At 36.2% G+C, this 14,021-nt stretch overlaps 1 pseudogene; it reads left to right on the top strand.

Moving 5' to 3' along the window:
* Window positions 1-203: 203 nt before the first annotated feature.
* LOC139745346 (neuropeptide CCHamide-1 receptor-like) lies at window positions 204-1,333 on the top strand (annotated as a pseudogene).
* Window positions 1,334-14,021: the final 12,688 nt, after the last annotated feature.

Below are 14,021 nucleotides of genomic sequence, written 5' to 3'. Positions count from 1 at the left end.
CTTGTTTAAAAACAAAACAAAAAACAAAACAAAAACAAGGAGAGAATTATTTTCTTTGAACACAGAGATCGTACCTCCTAAAGAAAGATACAGATCCAAGTTTGGACTAGTTAATCATCAGGCCATATCGTCATACATTATCAGCTGTATAATACGACTAGCTTTGAAAAGTGAAGTAGGCAACGACTCGCAATTTCGCCATCATGAATAACGACTCGGGAATCAACGAAACACTGACTATGTATTCTCCTGTGTTACGTTATCGGTCTCTGTACATCGGCTGTCTGATGGCTGAGTTAATCATTGGAATGCTGGCTAACATGAGTCTCATATGGCTAGTAACAACGGTGCGAGATCTGCGTACTCCGCCCAGCGTTCTACTAACTAATCAGGCCATAGGTGACCTATGTTTTTTGAGTTTTTCCATGATTCCCCAACTCGTGTCCATCTTGACGCCGGGCTTTCGTCAGACATCTTGGTTGTGTCACCTAAACCATTTTACTTATTTCACTTCCTTTGCTGTATCCGCCCTAAGTCTTATGCTATTAGCATCGAGCGTTACTGCGCCATCGTCATCCCTCTTAAATTTCGCCAAGTACGGAGCTTGAAGGCGACATCGGCTGTATGTTGCTTCATTTGGCTTCTGGCAAGCACGTTTGGAGTATATGCTGTCTCTGCCACTGAATCAGCTGCATTGTTTTGCACTTATCCTTTTGAGCAGCTTTCTTTCCACATTTATTTCTTGTTTCAACTGGTGTTCCTCTACGTTATCCCGGTGCTTTGCATGACCGTGTTTTATGGCATCTGCGCACGGCATCTTCTCCGGAAGGAGATTCGAACATCGAGTAGCGACAACGCCCGCGTACGAGTAGCGATCAATCTGATGGTTATCACCCTGGTCTTCACGCTGTGCTGGCTGCCTCACTACGTCTTCTTCTCCTGGTTTCTCTTCGGATTCAACAGCGAAATCTTCAGCAAGCGTTCTATGTATATCTTCAAGCTGATTCGCGTTGGGTTGTATTATTTTGCTTCTTGCATCAATCCTATCATTCTATATGCCATGAGCTCATCATTCCGCCGACATTTTATTCGGAAAATAACGTGTTTTGTCATGCACCGAGAAGGGCAGGAGAGCAGCCAACTGAGCGGACGGACCTACACCTCCTTACCGCAGCAGAGTGGCGTAGCCCACGTGTGCAGACAGAGGAAAGACAGCGGGCAGAGGGAGACCTTGGCACCAGCAGACATGCAAATGGACAAAATTTATACGATGGCTGAAAGAGAAGATGAAAAAATGTCGTGTCGAAAGCACATGCTTGACGATGGTGTTTGACGATGGGGTTGCTAAATGAAAACGTGGGATGTCGGATAAAGATTCTTGTAAAAGAAGTTTGGTTGTATCTTGCGAAGAGGCTGTAAGTTGTTGAAAAGGATATTATAAGTGTTTGAAGAATAAAGAGTTCAGTCGACACCCGTTTATAACGAAGTCCTCCTTTTATGTCGTTATAGAAATGTCATTACATCCGAACAAACAAACAACAAAAAAACGAAGAGCGCATAATGCTGAGGCCTGAATTTTTACTTCGTTGTTACTGGAATTTCGTTGTAACCATGTTCGTTTGTAACCATGTTCGTTTTAACGGGAGTGCACTGCATAACAAACATGTTTGATTTGTTGTGATTTTACTCTCATTATATTTGAATGGATGAACATGTAAAGTACAGGTCCTAGAAACTTACATACACTAATATTATCGTTGTACTTGCATACTTATTGTGTGTTTGTGTGTGCTAATGCCAAAATGCTGTTACTGTGAATTTATCTCGATCCATAATAATATCTCCTAATTTGACAATACGGTAAACTTTTTTAATAACATTTTTCATTTTAACTTTTCTCTGTTCCTCGGTAGCTCCGTGGGACATTTTCCTTCTGTACTAAATACGCATGCCTCCAAATATCTACACACACACACACACACACACCATAGGCACAACACATATCGATATATGTTCGAATACAATATAGATACATACATAATATGCAATGGACGCATATGGATTACCTTTTCAAAATGTAATTAAGTATAGCACTTGACATTCCAACGGGAGTAACTTTTTTTCCAAGCGCTTTCTTTTTAGATGGAGATATAATTCCTAAGGGACTCTCAAGTGTAAATTACAACGGTACGACAAGGCAATATAAGTTACAAATTAAGGTCTACATAAATACTTAATTCTAACCCCCAGTTAATCAAATTCTTAAACTATTTTACCGAAGTAATGTTACTTCTCGCAATGAAGTGATGTCGATCCCCTCTGTATTAGTGATTGCATTATGACCAATTGCAAACTAGAATTTGAGTGCACACTTTGATGTGCATACTGGTATAAAAAATTATGCATATTTTATTGTACAATTTTGAAATGGTCAGTGTCAATTAATTGTTTGGTTGGACCATACACTGTACAAAGAATGTCATTGAATTGTTGAATCGAGTTCGATCACGATGATCCAATACGTAGTTTAACACTTATTAGGATCACTAAAATGCTATGTGAGTCGTTGTTGTGTGTTACTAGCCACGTGCACCAAAGTGGTCCTTTCAGACGATATAAGTGTATAGTAGAGTGAATGGACACGTGAAAATATCACTAGAGAAAAAAAAAAGGCCAGATGTATGATGAGAACAATTTGTGTGTTCCTCTACTCAAGGTCGGATGAGTTACGAATATCAGTTTTCTTGTGAGTTCTACTAATATCCTGTATCTACCCCCTTTGTGTGTTGTTAATCTATTGCACTGAGAAATGAGTGTACAGCACCTTTGTGATAGAGCATGTCAGGTCAGAAGGATGTGTGTGTGTGTGTGTGTGTGTGTGTGTTAACAGTATAATGATATAGTGTATCAACTAGTCAATACCAAGCGTATTTCCATCGCCATCTAAATTACATGTTCACTGTGGAAACTACTAAACAAACCACGTGGTACATGGATAAACATCATTGTGACGTAATATCTAAATGAATGCTTGCATTGATAATGTCGAATTCAGGAAAAGGTATCAATTTTATGTGGTATTTTCACAGCATAACGTTTTATTAAAGCAGATTTTCTTGAACAAGATGAGAGCCGTGACATGTTCGTCTCATTACAAAATGTCACTTGTTTATGATTTGCCTCTTTTACATTTGGTAGCTGAAAATGAGTACAGCAATGACGGAAATAAAAATAGAATATTACTTGTACTACCTTCTCAATGTAAGAATCACAAGCTAGTGAAAAGCCACGAGGAATATTTGCGTGGATAAAATCTTATGACCATACAGATAGGAAGGCAGTAGCTCTACTTATTCTAATTTCCATCGTGTGCCTATCACCTTTCTACCAAAGGCGTTTGATCGACTTCGTATAGGCGAGTGATCTTCACGCGCTCTCGTGTAACACATGATTTTGCTGAAAAAGTATTGGAATTTTAAAAAGAGTATACCGCAAAACAATTTTTTTTTTAGAAAGAGATACGTGCCTGATATCATGACTTGAATACTTATTTCACTTGTCCATTTTGTGTAATTGGGTTGAATCATAGAAAATAATTTTTTGTGCGATTGGACTAAATCATGAATATGCTTCAGGGCCAAAATATTGTACACATTACACTATGAATGCAGAATCTTTGTATCTCGATATGTGTGTTGTTTTTGGATATCATTTTGCTCAGAAATTAAAAATGAGCAGCATATAGCATGGAGAGTCTGACTGCAGAACGAGTTAACTCTATTCTTGTGAAGTGAGATATTAAAAGCTAATGAACACACAACAAGTGATAAAGAAAACCTTGCATATTTTTAATCATAAACTTGAAGAATATTCCTTGTTATTTTAAAATTATTATTGAGGTATCACTAAAAGGTTTTATCTTATTCGATCTGATGACGAACTTATTTTCAAATGCTTAAGAATTACGGGTTTACATTTTGCGATTTTGGTCTGCAGATGTATTTTAATATCGTGGAAGATGAATGTTTGACTTTCCTAAACTGATACACTTACCTTTAGATTACTTATTTAGATGTCCACAAATCAATTACTGTATCTAGTCCAGTTATAAGTTCGCCTGATAAGAAAGAGTAACATTTCACGAGTACAACAGTATAAATTTGATCAAAATCGGATGAAAAGTACGGAAGGTATGAAATTGGAAAGTTTCGCTAATTTTTCATTGATCGTGTACAAACAAACAAAAAATGACGAAAATTCAATGTTTCTGTTATTGAAGTGTAAAACATGATTTTATTCCTGGTGGAACAACTTCAGAGTGATGATCAGTTAGATATACTGTATCAGGATTTAAAGGGATGGAACAGTTTTGGTTTAGATAGGGCTGCAGGTTTCCAACTTGTGTGTGTGTGTGTGTGATATTTGAGAAACCTCTTAACGAACGTGCAGTCCTTAGAGGAATATACAATTTCTTTGATGAAAATTGGTGTTGAAATGGCTAAAATATCACGATAAGCTATCCTAATAAAATGCGACAGGCCACGACTTTTATCAGGATCTGTCTGTTTTACCTTGTTTTTGGATATCTCAGTCATTTCAAAACCGATTTTCATTACATGAACTTTCAAGTTAACTTAAAAATGTATACTCTTTAACATTTCATGGAGGGGATTCTAAATATCTTGTAAAACTTTAAAAACTGAATCCTCAGCTCAACCGATACTACTTGCATCTGCGTTTGAATGAACAACTGGAAATTTGGAAATAATCATTATGCATTCCTACAAACTATATGACAAATTGTGAGAGGAGGACATCATCACTTCATTATTTGCATATTCATAATAATTGACTGTTCTAGAACTGTTTCCTAAAATTAATGAAACTTAAGTGTGTCTTAATCATCCGAGTTTGATCAAATTTTCATTGTTTTGCTGAGGAAATTTTACTCCTTCTTTTCAGACTAACCTTGAATTATACTGGAAATCTCCTTTAATTCATATTCCTGATACAAGAATGAGTGAATCCCACGAAATGGTACATAGTTTCTTACAGCATGAAGATCTGAAAGATATGTGAGAGTCACGTGAAAGAGCAAATTATCATTTAACTTGCAATGTACAACTACTGTATAAACACTGCAAACAGCAGAGATGTAAGTTTACCTGACTATATGGCTGTCACCCAAAGACTCCGTAAAGAATGGCTTTTATAGAAAGATATATAGGCAGGTTATCCGATATTTCTTGTGTATATCACACACATGTCATGTACCTTGATTTTTCGTTGTATAATTGTGTAAAATATTGCTTGTATGTATAGTATAACGTGTATGTCTTGCAGTACGAATTAATATCGTTTTGTACATTCAATGTCGATATTGGTAAAGTTATTGCACATTAGCGTCAATACAGCAAGCAACGTTTTCATGAACGCAGTGTAAATACTTACTATGCCTGAATGGCGATTATTGAACTGTTCCCCATACGTGACCGGTTTGGTGGCGAAGCAGAAAAAGCCTGAATTATCGGCTCGCATGCTGCTCCGTATTTGTACGAGGCGGCTGTACTGTTCAAAATCTACTGCCAGCGCTGACTGCGGGATATAAAAAATGTGGGATTTTTTGTACATGTATTTCCCTTCATAGTGTCTGCTCTGGAAACTTATATTGCCTTCATTAAACGAAGCACTACTGGGTGAGATTAAGCACATTATTAGACTTTAAAATTCAAAGCCTCGGGGTTTTTTTTTTCGTACATACACTTTCAGAGTTTCTTGGCGTTATTTAGATGCGTTACAAAAATCAATTTGCATTGAGCTTGATATAGGGCCTATATCATTTCATAGCTTATAGTCAAAATTTACCCTGGCTAAAAGTTGATGTCGTCGACTTTGTGATGGTTTTGCAATTTAGGGTAACATATATATTTTATATCATTTGTATATTATGTGTAATATGTATATAATCACATGTGTAGTTGGGGGGGGGGGCTTTCGGGAAGAACTATGCTACATAAGGATTATCTAACATCGATATGACAACGATAGAGTCACGGTTGACCGTTTCGGCACAAAGTGTTATTTGAGAGAGAAAAACGACAAAATTTAGAGTAGCTTTTTTTTTCAATGATGATTATATTCAGAGTGACATAATTTTATATCAACGTCTAAATCAATCACTTTCTGTCTATGCAGCCTACTACTCATGTTTCAGATATATATTTCAAGTAGGACGTGTATTAAAATCGACGGTCATTATCATAGAAGGGTAGCCACTGATTGTGTCGGACTAAAATTTGAAACAAATGTGATTTATAACATGGATGATGTCATGATGTGATGTTAAAATGTGCTGTCAAGCATAGGTGTTCATTGCTGGCAGACATCCGAGGATTAAGTACCTCTCTATATGATTGAATGTCATTCCTTGCTGTAGACGTCTTTGTTGGCGTAGCTGGTTTTTAATGTGCGGTCATGTTGAGGTCGCTTGACATGTTACTGGCTCAATGTGAAATATTAACTCTATATTCGTTCTTTAAATGCGTCTGATAAATCACTCAATGGTGTTAAATCCATTAAATGGCACATCGTATTGTATACATTATGTATCAGACCTATACCATTCTATTTGCAACGAAGCATTAAAAAAAAATATTTGTGCTACAAGTTGTAAGTTTCATAATTTAGTTTACGTGGCTTTGCCATGGTGATGTGACAAAATGTCTGTTTTAAGAAAATCAAGGCATCTAGTTATATACAAACATCGTATTCGACTTTCCCCTAGTCGTTTACTGCTTTGCAAGATTTGTAACCAAAGTCTAGTGGATGGACCAAAAAGTCGGCAAATTAAGCGCCTTGTCATTTTTCTCGTGTCGCTTTTTTTTTTTTTTGCCTGACAACAGATATCATTTTGTGAAAAGCAAATAGTTGAAATTGGTAGGCGAAGCTGATCGTTGGGTCTTAGAGGAATAAGTAATAATCGCCAGCACACCTTCCGCATGATTGTGACTTGGCATGAAGATACTTACAGATCTCTCATGGACGCCAGGAATAGATTGAAAGCAGATTTGGCACAATCTATATGAAAATGAGCAAACATAACGCATATCTTTGATTAGTGATGGCAATTAATCCTTCGGTGTTGTAGAGCAAGTATATCATATGGATAATTGGAAAGCTACTGCATCAGCTGAGCGTATACCACTTTTTAGATTATCTCCGTTACTGCGTCGCTGATGAAGCATACAGCATGTTTGTATATATAGGCAACGCAACCAGGTACCAGTAATACTGTGACTAGGTATCAAATGTGAAACCATTCCTCATTGTCTCCATACATCTGAAGCAATTTCGGCTGATACAAATTCTTATACAATTCATGATTTTGAATATAGATAAAGAATATGTACCTCTATGAACGGACTTCTACAAGCCAAGAGATTGTAAGAATTCTCTGCTAGAACTTAGCTATGAACCTTCACATTATCTAATAGCGCTGTCCTGTTTCATTTTTTAGCAAGATCAAAGTTTATCGGTATAATGTAAGCTGTGTTAAATATTGAAGCAAGTTTGAAGAGAAATAAAAACTATGTGATGTGAAAAGTGTAAACTCAATGATACATCAAAGTAATGTTTGTTACTATCTTTTTAAACCACTTATTCTCTCTCTCTCTCTCTCTGACAGTTTGATCGTAAAACTCCCTCCTTGCCGCAAGGTGAAATAATTTGTTTGCGATTGAACCTGTCAAAAAAAAAAAGAGGAAAATGATAAGGAGATAAGGGATACTTTTCATCATAACTTTAAGAATTCACCTTCTTGATGTTCAACGTGAGGTATCATTGGAAAGATTTTCTATTGCTTTATCTTATGCTGGACTTTATGCTTTAAAATATCTTTAAAAAATGACGCTTGACCAGTTTTGCGATCAAATTCTTATATATTTTATATAATGTATATATATATATATATATATATATATATATATATATATTGTATATATTATATACATATATATATATATGATATATGTATAATATATATATATATATATGTAATATATATAATATATATATACATATATATATATATATATATATATATATATATATGTATGTAATATATATATATAAGATTCGTTATTCCGAAGGTTTGTTAATACTCAAAAAAAGGCTCGGAATTCCGAAAATGAGTAAGTTTCATTTTGTACTTTTGATAAATTGCTGGATATTACTCAATGAAAAAAAGAAAGAAATAAAACACGCACACAAATACACACACACATACACACACACGCACACACACACAGGTAATTGTGTTATTGACTTAAAGGGGAAGGCTAGTAACTGATCAGTGGGAATCAGTGGGAACGCTGCGGGATGATTGTTCCAATTCTTGTGGGATTCATTTAAGAGTACATTATATATCTATTGTTGTGTGAAAATTATTTGCTTCAGAACGGTCTCATATTCAATGATGAACCCTATATTTCATTTTCGGATTGGCGAATCTTCGGAATAACGAACCTTACATTTAATTTTCGGATTGGCGAATCTTCGGAATTAAAAAATAAACCTATATTTAATTGTCGGATTGGCAAACCTTTGGAACAACGAACCCTATTTAATTTTCTATTGGCAATCTTTTGAAAAAAACTAACCTTGTATTTCATTTAAGGACTGGCGAACCTTTGGAATAACGAACCTTATTTCATTTTCGGATTGGCGAACCTTCGGAATAACAAACCTTATTTCATTTTCGAATGAACGAATCCTTCGGAAAAACAAACCTTTCCGGAATAACACTAAAGATATTCGGATTATAAACCCTTTTTCATTTTCGCACCAATCAACCTCTACGAAAAGGGGAAAAGGGAATTGTGTTTTTCAGGATAGCGAGCCTTATTTCATTTTCGGATTGGTGTAACAAACATGACCCAGAAAGATGTTAGCAGCTGTGAAATAAGTGCAGAAGTTGTCTTCCTTTTGCATGCATGTCGGTTCCAATTTAGCTGTATAAAGTGAAGGAAAACTCCATTAGTGTCCAAGTATTGTTCAGGGCTCGGGGCCCCAAAAAGACTGATGTCTGACCACCAAATTATATCTTTTGGTGGTCCGATCAGACACTTAAGATTCAAAATGGATTGTTTGTTTCCGTTCATATAGGGCCACTACATTTCTTTCTCGGGCTACCAAAATATCACATCTAAGGACTTCAGTGGCCCTAATGGGCCATGAAAGGAAAAAGATAATATCGGTTATATTTCAAAATCAAGCGAACAAAGTATCGGTCTCATTAGAATTAGACGTAGACCTATATCAAAGGTCCCGTTTACCTTTGGAAGCAGTGATTTTAAACACGTTCAAGATATCACATTTAATTGTTTGATGCATAATACGTAGGTCAGTTGTATCACGAAACATCCTACCATGTAACAATTTTGCGATAAAGCCTTAAATATAAGGAAACACACTATTTTTTTTTCAATAAACCATAATCGTACATGGTTTTGTCTCGAAATATTTCTATTATAACTATTATTCACATTTCGGATATTCACAATATTTAACAATAATCATACTGATTTAAATTTTTACATTGGTTATTTCTATCCCTAACTCACAATTTTAGAACTATTTTGAAGCACTAAAGCTGTGCTTTTGTTTCATATGTTGTAATGGTAAATTATGCCTTCAAAAAGTTCCTGAACGTTCGTATGTATGTATAATATATGTATATATATATATATATATATATATATATATATATGTGTGTGTGTGTGTGTATATATATGTGTGTGTGTGTTTCCGTAAAAAAAAACAGATATATTGGTCAATCACATTACGTCACAAATATCCTATGAACATATGCACAAATCTCTGCTGAATTTCTGTATTTGCTTCCGTAGCAAACACGTCCATCGAGGGTGCTTGAGATCGAAATCGAGGTTTCCTTGCAGTCATGCGCAACGTCTTGTTTCATTTTAAATTTGACGGTTGTAGGTTTGGTGTGTGTGTGTGTATGTGTGTGTGTGTGTGTGTGTTTTGTTATGCCGTTGACGGACGGAGGGAGGATGTCGGTGGACAATTTGCCTGGAAAATTAGATCAGATTTTGACTACCGAGAAGGAGCTTTATGCAAGTCAGGGTTATAGATCCCTGACGAGAAATCTATGTAAAATTCTATATTTTGGATTACCCCTTCACTCACCACCTCTTTGAGCAGATTATTGGCCCCAAGCGTTCTCTGGACAATCTTTTGACGGCAGCAAACCCACATTAGTGGTACACCCTCACAACAATATTTCATTTTTTTTCCGTATCATCTACCGTAAGATCGTCAAACCATTACTGATTCAATATACCCCTTTAAGTCTCTTGGCGGTAATTGTCCCAATGGTTCACAAGTTTACTTTTGTGTTTCATTGTTTTATGACCTTATTACGCTACAGAGTGGATCCTATACGTCACTTCAAACGACGTGAATCATGGTATAAGGGGAGGCTTATATCTATATAAGGGTCCTTTGAAGCCCTGGGGAGAGGGAACTTATGAAACAACAATTAATCCTCTTTGATGTCCATGATCCAAGTTAAAGAGATAGAGAAGAATGTAACCAACAATGACGGCTTGGAAAGTAAGGTGTAGGCCTAAAAAGCAGCATGCAGTGTACTCGTGACAGCCACTTTAATAGCCAAAGGTGGTAAATTTACATGGTAATTATACCATGAGATTGGGTAAGTGTGCAGTGGCGGATCCAGAGGGGGGGGGGGAGCGCAACCGGCGCACGCCCACCCCCCCCCCCCTTTATTTTTCGTTAAAAAACGAAAGAAATAAAAAGAAAAAATGAAATGAAACCCGGAAGTGGCACCAGAAATATCAGTCACGCCCCCCCCCCCCCCCCCCTTTACAGAATTCCTGGATCCGCCCCTGGCGTGCAATACTAAAAAGCCCTGATACTTATTTCTCCCGTAACCAGTAACCATGAAATCCAATCATTCTAATGACGTGTTTTTTCCCCACATCAATATCACAGACGGTTAGACCTATATAAACCTGAAGACAAATAGAAACAGGCTGATGAACAGAACACCAATGGACGATGTCTACTCATAAAAATGCAAAGAAATGACCAATCAGGCATTCAACATGATGAAAATGAGAGAAACCGTTAATTTTGACAACAGGGCAACAGCTAAAAGAGTCTTACAGCCACCCCGATGAGTCCTCTAGGACTGCTACATGGTGTCACTGTGCTATTTGATAATCACATGAACTTTAATCCAAATATCCCCAAATGCTTCAAACAAATCTTTTTTATATTCGTTTAATATCGAAATATGCTTACATCTACTCAACGTACAGCTTAGCAACAGTATTTCTCCAACCATTTTGACAAATTAAGGGTACATGGAAGGTGATTAACACAGCTTTAAACTCCACTGTAGATAAAAATTCCCCAAATTCCATTTTTAAAGACCGTTGTTTAGTAGATGAACCAGGGGCGATGGCGGATGTATTTAACGACTTCTTTGTTAACCTCGGGCCAGATCTTGCCAGCAAAATACCGCATTCACGGACACCTTTTCATTCGTTCTTAGGGTATAGGCACGCACTGACTTTCTTTTTCGTTCCTATTGTTGAGGATGAAATTAAAGAAGTTGTTCGTAAAATGAATAATAAAATGAGTACAGGTGATGATGGTATTTCAATTTTTCTTTAAAAGAATGTGATCGTTTATATTTTCAATCAATCTCTATCAAGCGGAAAATTTCCTGATAAGGTGAAAGTCGCTAGAGTTGTTCCTATATACAAAAAAAAAGGTTCTAAACAACATGTTGATAATCATCGCCCGATATCTCTTTTAACTTCAATTTCAAAAATTTTGGAAAAGCTTGTCCATAAAAGAACTCGTAGATTCCTTGTTAATTGTAATATTCTTTCGAATTTTCAGTTCGGTTTCAGAAAGCAACACAGCACTACCCACGCTTTATTGACTTTTATTGATAAAGTGGCACATGCTCTTGATGCTTCGCACACCATCGGTGTTTTTATTGATTTCTCGAAGGCTTTTGACACGATAGACCATGATTTTCCTTTATAAACTAAGCCATTACGGCATTCGCGGGACGGTTTAGAGATTATCTTACTGATAGAAAGCAGTATGTTTATTTTGATGATCATGAGTCCTCCATGAAATCAATTACATGTGGTGTCCCCCAGGGTTCCCTACTCGGCCCGCTATTATTCATCTTGTACATAAATGACCTCCAAAATTCATCAGATATTCTTTCTTTTATGTGCTTTACAGATGACACAAATTTATTTCTTTCACATCGTAATTCTAATACGCTTATTCATATTATGTTAAACAAATGAAACTTGTTCAGTCCTGGATTCATGCCAACAAGTTATCACTAAACATTGATAAAACATATCATATGCTGTTCAGTAACTTTTTGCAATTTATTCCTGGTCATGTCCAAATTAATGGCATTAATTTAACGAAGGTTGATGGTATTACGTTTTTAGGACTGTATATTGACAGCGATTTATCATGGAAATCTCACATCAACTTTTTAACCAAAGTTTTATCTAGGAATGCAGGAATTCTAAACAAACTGAAAGATTGCTTCCCCATCAGTATATTGCAAATTATATACTCACCTATGATTTCCCCTTACCTCAACTACGGAATACTGGCATGGGGTAACACGTCCCAATCTTTGCTTGACTACCTCTGTCTCTTACAAAAGCGCGCTATTAGAATAATTGATAAGACTGGGTATTTATCTCATACAGATGAATTTTTCCCCGTAAGAACAAAATTTTGAAATTGTCAGATTTGTTTTATTACAATTTAGGGATATTCATGTATAAATCATCCAAAAATGATCTCCCTGATATTTTTTTGCATAATTATGTTTAAAAGAAATTATTCTATTCATAATTATCCCACCCGCCAACGTGACGATTATCACCTACCACGTACCCGACTTTGCGAAAAAAAAACCCCACAATTATGTATACAGGGCCGAAATACTGGAACGATCTCCCCGTAGAACTCGCAGGTTGTTTGTCTTTGTCGACCTTCAAATACAAATGAAGACAGAATTTATTGAATAATAATTATTACATTGCGTAAGTCCATTGAAATTTCCTTCTTTCTTGTTGATGTACCTTTTCCTGCTGTGTTGGTTGTTGTCATTCAAATCAGTAAAGCCTCTCTGTTTGCGCTCTTAAATTCCTTCACACCAGCACCCCTTTAAGACTTCGGAACGCGTGAACAGCTGGCTTGTTGTATTCCCCTCAGTGCTATACTGGCTGGTAATTCTAATTCTAATTCTAATTCTTCTTTGAATGCTAGTACTTGTATGTTCACTCTTTAGGTTTCCCGTGTCTCTTCCGAGGACTCGCATGTCGAGTTGTTATCTGTTCACCATTATTCAAATCATATTATTACACTATTGTCAACATTGCTAAATCAACTGTTCTTACATCTGCAGAATGTGGTTGTCTGTATATCACTATTTGTATTGAGAAGATTCTGTTATTGCCCCAGGTATTTTTGCCTTTCATTTTTATTTTTCTTTATTTTGGTCCTACATTGCATCCGTGCTCCTCATCTTTACACCCTGTCCAGACTTTGGTACCTACGCTTAACAAGCTCGCTTTTAAGTAGGTTCCATCATATTTCTTTAGCGTTATATTGTACATAGAACCAAACGTACAATGATTGACCGCTATGTTTTATATGTTTACATTAATTTACTGTGCATCCAAGCCGGATATCATGATTCACTATGTCTTTATTATATTTGATGTACATTCCTTCATTGAGAAATATGAAAATGAATAATTGAATTGAAAAAAAATAGATGCAACTTTGTCGTAGTTATATTTGTTTTTGTCGAATCCATCGGAGGTGAGGGGAGACTAAGGGATCGCCTGCGGCGTCTGTACGTCCGTCGTCCGTCCGTAACGCTATACTCGAATAACTCTCTACTGAGGACTTTAATTTCAATA

Source organism: Diadema antillarum, unplaced genomic scaffold (assembly GCF_040938485.1).
Source record: "Diadema antillarum isolate AM-2024a unplaced genomic scaffold, OU_Dant_1.0 seq00001256_RagTag, whole genome shotgun sequence".
NCBI classification, from domain to species: Eukaryota; Metazoa; Echinodermata; class Echinoidea; order Diadematoida; family Diadematidae; genus Diadema; species Diadema antillarum.
This window is presented reverse-complemented; position numbering and strand designations above follow the sequence as displayed.